This window comes from Coregonus clupeaformis, unplaced genomic scaffold (assembly GCF_020615455.1).
Source record: "Coregonus clupeaformis isolate EN_2021a unplaced genomic scaffold, ASM2061545v1 scaf0414, whole genome shotgun sequence".
Lineage (NCBI taxonomy): Eukaryota > Metazoa > Chordata > Actinopteri > Salmoniformes > Salmonidae > Coregonus > Coregonus clupeaformis.
The window spans coordinates 85717-93920 of NW_025533869.1; positions in this window are offsets into that span (position 1 = coordinate 85717).

An 8204-nucleotide genomic window follows, 5' to 3' on the forward strand; every position below is an offset into this window, starting at 1 on the left:
ATCTGCATGGAGGAATGGGCCAAAATACCAGCAACAGTGTGTGAAAACCTTGTGAAGACTTACAGAAAACGTTTGACCTGTGTCATTGCCAACAAAGGGTATATAACAAAGTATTGAGAAACTTTTGTTATTGACCAAATACTTATTTTCCACCATAATTTGCAAATAAATTCATTAAAAATCCTACAATGTGATTTTCTGGGAAAAAAAATCTCATTTTGTCTGTCATAGTTGACATGTACCTATGATGAAAATTACAGGCCTCTCTCATCTTTTTAAGTGGGAGAACTTGCACAATTGGTGGCTGACTAAATACTTTTTTCCCCACTGTACCTGTATGCTCTTGATATCAACATCAGTTGTGTGCATTAGATATCTTTGGTTCCACCACATGCAGCAGTTACAGTTCTCCTGATGTCAGTCTTACTTTCACTATCATTCACAGAAACATGAAGTGTAACACCTGATAGTTTAGTAGGGGTCAGGTGTTTACCTGGGTGGGTAGGGCTCATGGCTGTATCCTGGATACACATTCTACTCTACACTGTAAACTAATGATTACAGTTCAAGAACTGATAAAACCTATGATCTTGTAAGTGATAAGATACTGTGTTAGTCTACATGGAGCTTTGTTTCTAATTGTCATTGGTGTGAGCAAGGAAGAAAGAAAGTAACTGACTGACACCACATAGACATCCTGCTGAAAACCACAGAGTGTGTAGGAGGCCAGCAGGCCTGTCCACAGCGTAGAGATGGCTTCATCTTGAGCTCACAGCAGACCAAAGTGTTCAGGTATCTGTGAACAGCTCACTGAGTGCATGATGCGTGGGTGGGCTTAGCTGGGTAACAGTAGGTTGTCTCTGCAGAAGCCCTCTGGACAAACATTCATGCAGACATACTGTATGTACAGAACACTTCTACAATGGGTATATTGGTAATTGAATTAGAAGTCGCAGGCTAATATTTTTCTAATGCAATACGAGCAACTAAGCAATCTCTATAAATCATAATTTGTAATGCATAGCGATGATACAGTATCTCCTACTTTACTCCAAAACTCATCTCTAGTCTATTGACATTGGCTTTAGCTTGATCTATTTCCTGGTGGTGTAGATGATGATTAGGATGATCAGGCAGCAGAGGAGAACTCCAGTTCTTATGATGGAGAGAAGGACCAGGATTCTCAACTATGGATCACCGTCACAATATGAAATAATACAATTGCTCTTTAAATGACATAGGCTGACCAGGTGAAAGCTGTTATCCCTTATTGATGTCACTTGTTAAATCCACTTCAATCAGGGTAGATGAAGGGGAGGAGACAGGTTAAAGAAGGATTCTTAATCCTTGAGACAATTGAGACATGATTCAGAGGGTGAATGCGCAAGACAAAATATTTAAGTGCCTTTGAACAGGGTATGGTAGTAGGTGCCAGGTGCACCGGTTTGTGTCAAGAACTGCAATGCTGCTGGGTTTTTCACACTCAACAGTTTTGTGTGTGTATCAAGAATGGTTGTCACGAATACCGCCGAGGCTGCTCCTCCTCCTTGTTCGGCCAGGCTTCGGCGTTCGTCGTCCCCGGAGTACTAGCTGCCACCGTTTGATGTTTCGATGTTTGTTTGGTCATGTCTAGTTTAGTGCACCTGTTTCGTATTCTGTCCTGATTATGTCAACTTTAAGTTTCACTGTGTTATGTTTTGTAGTTGTGTGTTATTGTCCGCCTGTCGTTTGTCTTTTTTCGGTATATGTTGTTCATTAGTGATCTTTACGCGTTGCGCGTAGGCTTTCGCCTCCTGTGTGTTCGAGGCCATTTATTTTGTATTTTGTCATTGAGTCTTAGTAAAGTCGTTTTGACTTATCCGCTGTGTCCTGCGCCTGACTTCACCACCACATCCACAAGTATACCGTGACAGAATAACACACCTTTTTACTATGGAGTCAGCAGGAGCAACGGCGGGAACCGAGTCGCTGGAGGATCGGGTCAGCTACCAGGACGCCAGGATCCAGCAACTCGGAACCGCCATGCAGGAGGTCATGGACACCCTGCGCCAATGGGAGAGAGGAGGTTTGCCCACACCTCCTCCGACCTTACCACCACCATCGGCCAGCCCCACCATACCAGCTCCGGAGTCCAGTGGCATTCGGCTCTCGCTCCCGAGGGCATATGATGGCACCGCAGCCGGGGGTCAGGGGTTCCTCCTTCAAGTGGAGCTCTACCTGGCAACCATACACCCGGCGCCCTCGGGATACGAGAGCGTTTCCGCCCTCATCTCCTGTCTCTCCGGCAAGGCGTTGGAGTGGGCCAATGCCGAATGGAGGGGAATAGACGCCGCCACCATCAGCTACGCGGAGTTCTCCCGCCGCTTCAGGGCTGTTTTCGATCATCCCCCTGAGGGTAAAGCGGCGGGAGAGCGTCTGTTCCACCTTCGACAGGGGAAGAGGAGCGCACAGGAGTTTTCCCTGGACTTCCGGATTCTAGCGGCGGATGCGGGGTGGAATGAGAGGGCCCTCATCGACCACTATCGGTGTAGCCTGCGTGAGGACGTTGGACGAGAGTTGGCCTGCAGGGACACCAATCTCACCTTCGACCAGCTGGTGGACATGTCAATCCGTCTGGATACCCTGCTGGCCACCCGCGGACGTCCAGAGTTGGGGCCATCCATTCCATCCGGACCCCGCTTTAGCGTTCCAAGTGGAGGTGGACGCGTCAGAGGCCGGTATTGGGACAGTATTGTCTCAACGCTCAGGCACGCCTCCTAAACTCCGGCCCTGCGCTTTTTATTCTAAAAAGCTCAGCCCGGCAGAACGAAATTATGACGTAGGGGACAGGGAGCTGCTAGCCGTAGTTCAGGCCCTAAAGGTGTGGAGGCATTGGCTTGAGGGGGCTCAACACCCTTTTCTCATTCTGACTGACCATCGTAACCTGGAGTACATCCGGGCAGCTAGGAGACTGAACCCTCGTCAGGCTAGGTGGAACATGTTTCTGACCCGGTTTGTCTTTAAGCTTACGTACATCCCAGGGTCCCAGAACGGTAAGGCAGACGCCCTGTCCCGGCGGTATGACACAGAGGAGAGGTCCATTGAGCCCACTCCCATACTGCCGGAGTCTTGTCTGGTGGCACCAGTGGTGTGGGAGATCGATACGGAAATCGAGCGGGCGTTACGCACCGACCCTACACCTCCGGAGGGACCAGTGGGGCGGACGTACGTGCCGCTCGAGATCCGTGATCGTCTCATATATTGGGCTCACATGTCACCCTCCTCTGGACATCCAGGTATTGGCCGGACAGTGCACTGCCTTAGTGTTAAGTACTGGTGGCCAACATTGGCTAGGGACGTGAGGGTTTATGTCTCCTCCTGCTCAGTGTGCGCCCAGTGTAAGGCGCCTAGACACCTGCCCAGGGGGAAGTTACACCCCTGCCCGTTCCACAACGGCCGTGGTCTCACCTCTTGGTAGACTTTGTCACTGACCTACCTCCCTCCCAGGGGAATACCACCATTCTGGTCGTTGTGGATCGGTTCTCTAAGGCCTGTCGTCTCATCCCAATGCCGGGTCTCCCTACTGCCCTACAGACCGCTGAGGCTTTGTTTACCCACGTCTTCCGGCACTACGGCGTTCCCGAGGATATAGTGTCTGATCGAGGTCCCCAATTCACCTCTAGAGTCTGGAGGGCGTTTATGGAACGTTTGGGGATCTCGGTTAGCCTTACCTCATGTTTTCACCCTGAGAGTAATGGGCAGGTGGAGAGAGTGAACCAGGATGTGGGTAGGTTTCTGAGATCGTATTGCCAGGACCGGCAGGAGGAGTGGTCGGGTTATATCCCTTGGGCAGAGATTGCCCAGAACTCTCTTCGCCACTCCTCTACTAACCTGACCCCTTTCCAGTGTGTGTTAGGGTATCAGCCGGTTCTGGCACCATGGCATCAGAGCCAGATCGAGGCTCCTGCGGTGGATGAGTGGTTTCGGCGCTCGGAGGAGACGTGGAACGCTGCACACGTCCATCTGCAGCGGGCTATCCGTAGACAGAAGGCGAGCGCCGATCTCCACCGCAGTGAGGGTCCAGTATACGCACCTGGAGATCGAGTCTGGCTCTCGACTCGAAACCTGCCCCTTTGCCTGCCCTGCCGGAAGCTGGGTCGGCGGTTTGTGGGGCCATTTAAAGTTCTGAGGAGATTGAACGAGGTATGCTACAAGTTACAACTGCCTAATGATTATCACATTAACCCCTCGTTCCATGTGTCTCTCCTCAGGCCGGTGGTAGCTGGTCCACTCCAGGACAGTGAGATAAGAGAGACTCCTCCTCCCCCACTGGACATCAAGGGGGCTCCGGCGTACTCAGTCCGGTCCATCGTGGATTCGAGACGTCGGATGGGGGGTCTACAATATCTCGTGGAGTGGGAGGGGTACGGTCCGGAGGAACGGTGCTGGGTGCCTAGGAGGGACATCTTAGATCCCTCCCTCCTGACGGAGTTCCACCGTAACCATCCCACGCGCCCTGCTCCGCGTCCTCCTGGCCGTCCCCGAGGCCGGGGTCGGCGCACGGCTGGAGCCGCGCATCAAGGGGGGGGTACTGTCACGAATACCGCCGAGGCTGCACCTCCTCCTTGTTCGGGCAGGCTACTAGCTGCCACCGTTTGATGTTTCGATGTTTGTTTGGTCATGTCTAGTTTAGTGCACCTGTTTCGTATTCTGTCCTGATTATGTCACCTATAAGTTTCACTGTGTTATGTTTTGTAGTTGTGTGTTAGTGTCCGCCTGTCGTTTGTCTTTTTTCGGTATATGTTGTGCATTAGTGATCTTTACGCGTTGCGCGTAGGCTTTCACCTCCTGTGTGTTCGAGGCCATTTATTTTGTATTTTGTCATTGAGTCTTAGTAAAGTCGTTTTGACTTATCCGCTGTGTCCTGCGCCTGACTTCACCACCACATCCACAAGTATACCGTGACAATGGTCAACCACGCAAAGGACATCCAGCCAACTATGCACAACTGTGAAAAGCATTGGAGTCATCCTGGGCCAGCATCTCTGTGGAATGCTTTCGACACCTTGTAGAGTCCATGCCCTGAAAAATTGAGTCTCAACTCAATATTAGGAAGGTGTTGCTAATGTCTGGTATACTCAGTGTATACCGTATAACTCCATTATATTGCTATGGGCAGTAGTCGATACTGCAAATCTATAATTACACTACATGACCAAAAGCATGTGGACACATGCTCGTCGAACATCTCATTCCAAAATCATGGGCATTAATATGGAGTTGGTCCCCCATTTGCTGCTATAACAGTCTCCACTCTTCTGGGAAGGCTTTCCACTAGATGTTGGAAAATTGCTGCAGGGACTTGCTTCCATTCAGCCACAAGAACATTAGTGAGGTCGGGCACTGATGTTGGGCGATTAGGCCTGGCGTTCCAATTCATCCCAAAGGTGTTCGATGGGGTTGAGGTCAGAGCTCTGTGCAGGCCAGTCAAGTTCTTCCACACCTATCTCGACAAACTATTTCTGTATGGACCTCGCTTTGTGCACAGGGTCATTATCATGCTAAAACAGGAAAGGGCATTCCTCAAACTATTGCCACAAAGTTGGAAGCACAGAATCATCTAGAATTTCATTGTATGCTGTAGCGTTTAGATTTCTCTTCACTGGAACTAAGGGGCCTTGCATGAACCACTAAAAAGCGTGATTACGTGTTTCCACTGCCCCAGAGTCCAATGGCGGCACAATTCAAATCACCAGAGCCGACGCTTGGCATTGCGCATGTTGATCTTAGGCTTGTGTGCGGCTGCTCGGCCATGGAAACCCATTTTATGAAGCTCCTGACGAACAGTTATTGTGCTGACGTTGCTTCCAGAGGCAGTTTGGAGCTCGGTAGTGAGTGTTGCAACCGAGGACAGACGATTTTAAAGTGCAATACGCATTTAAACTCGGTGGTCCCGTTTTGTGAGCTTGTGTGGCCTACGACTTTGTGGCTGAGCCATTGTTGCTCCTAGACGTTTCCACATCCCAATAACAGCACTTACAGTTGACTGTGGCAGCTCTAGCAGGGCAGAAATTTTACGAACTGAAAGTTGCCATCCTATGACGGTGCCGCGTTGAACGTCACTGAGCTCTTCAGTAAGGGCATTCTACTGCCAGTTTTTGTCTATGGAGATTGCATGGCTGTCAGCAATGGGTGTGGCTGAAATAGCAGAACCCACTGATTGAAAAGGGTGTCCATATACTGTTTAATATATATATATATATATATATATATATATATATATATAGTGTATGTACAAGGGTGAACATAATATGCCATTTAGCAGACGCTTTTATCCAAAGCGACTTACAGTCATGTGTGCATACATTTTTTGCGTATGGGTGGTCCCGGGGATCGAACCCACTACCCTGGCATTACAAGCGCAATGCTCTACCAATTGAGCTACAGAGGACCAACATGAGTTGGGTAAACACCTACACAATGAAACAAGTACATTTTATGTCAGTCTTACATTCCTTGTATATCAATCACAGAAACATTCACTAAGTGTAACAGCTGAGAGTGCGTACCTGATTGGACACCCCAGCCAACCAGCTAATGTGACACACTTCATCTAGTCTGTTTTACTTCGTGGTTAGTGTGGTTCTAAAAGGAAGCAATCTAGCAGAAGGAGGATCCTCCTCTATTGGTCTCCTTCTCACAGTTGATGTTAGTAGTAATGATCCAGTGATGATGACTACCTAGCCTGTTTGATGCATGTGACGCTATGATTCTGAAATTGATTTATAACATGATACAGATGTGTAATATACATGGAATAAATGTATTACCTTGTTATAGATTCTTAACAGCCTCATATTGTCTTTGTTGGGCCTTTGTTGACATATATTTTGACTACACACATGAACTATCACAGGAAATAACGTTTTCAGCGATTCTTCGTCAAATTAGTGAACAATTGGAACATTTTCACAACTTCTAAAAGTTGCTGCGACTCTACTGGTGAAGCAGTCACAGGGACTTCTATATACACTGCTGCTCCCTATTGAAAGATACATTAATTGCAGTCCTGCAAGGTGGATTTATACGTTCACATTTAGTCAATTGTTTGGGGAAACTGCTCAGTCACAATGTGTACATTGTCATATCTGAAACCAGTATCTCAACAATATAAATACTGAAAAAAGTATATTCACTTAAGATCTCTAATTTTACTGCAAAGGTGTGCTTAGTGACATGGTTGTTTGTGATTTTGATGCGCTGAGGTGTGTGAAGACTGACGGTCATTGCTGGGGGTTAGATATGAGTGTAGCTGAGTGTTACGGTAAATATATTTAGGGCATTCAGAACATCAGAGATCTTTTCAGGATACAACTAAAAAGAATTTGAGACAAATTAGGCAACGGGTGGGTCTAATCCTGAATGCTGATTGGCTAAAGCCGCATTCCAGCCAGTGTATATTCCACAAGTTCTATATCGTGGAGCTCCGCCCCATAGGGGAGCTCTGCTCCTAGTGGTTTACCCTCTGCCCTAAGGCAGCAGCAGCCTGAGACAAAATTATGCACACACCTACAGCCAATAGGAGTACAGGTGTCCCTATAAGAGGGGATGCCTCCCCTCAATCAGCCTCCCTTTTTCTTCAGCGACTGGATGACTAGACTGGAGAGCCAAGAAGAGACGAAGCACGAAGACTCAGGACGAAAAAACGCAGTTGATATTCCAGTCATCAACGTCGTCTAAATGAGCACACCGGGAGATTTTCCACCCCCAAAAGCTCTTTTCAGAGCTCAGTGCAGATGCACTTCCATGGCGGCCGGTGACCACCACGACCTATGTTTCGTGTGTTTGGGATCCCAGCATGCCAAGGAAGGCGTCTGCAGTCCCCCGAATTGCGCCTCCTGCGCCCTCCTTTCTTTAAAGGAGAGGAAGCAGCGTTGGTCATTTTTCAGGGAGGCCATCCCCCTTGAGGATGTGCTGTCGATACTAGCCTCTGCTTCAGAGGTGTCGTCCGACGGCGCAGACTCGGGGGAAGATAGGGACTTTGAGGAGGGGTCTGGCATTCCAATGGAACAGTCGGACCCCGTCCCTCATACTTTCAAGCCCCCCTTTCCTTTGGAGAGCGAGAGGGCTTGCAGTCCCTATAGCGAAGGGGATACGAGCTCTGAGAGATCAGAAGCTCTCTCTTTCGCTGCAGCCTCTCTGAGATTGGATTTTCCGGGTCTCAT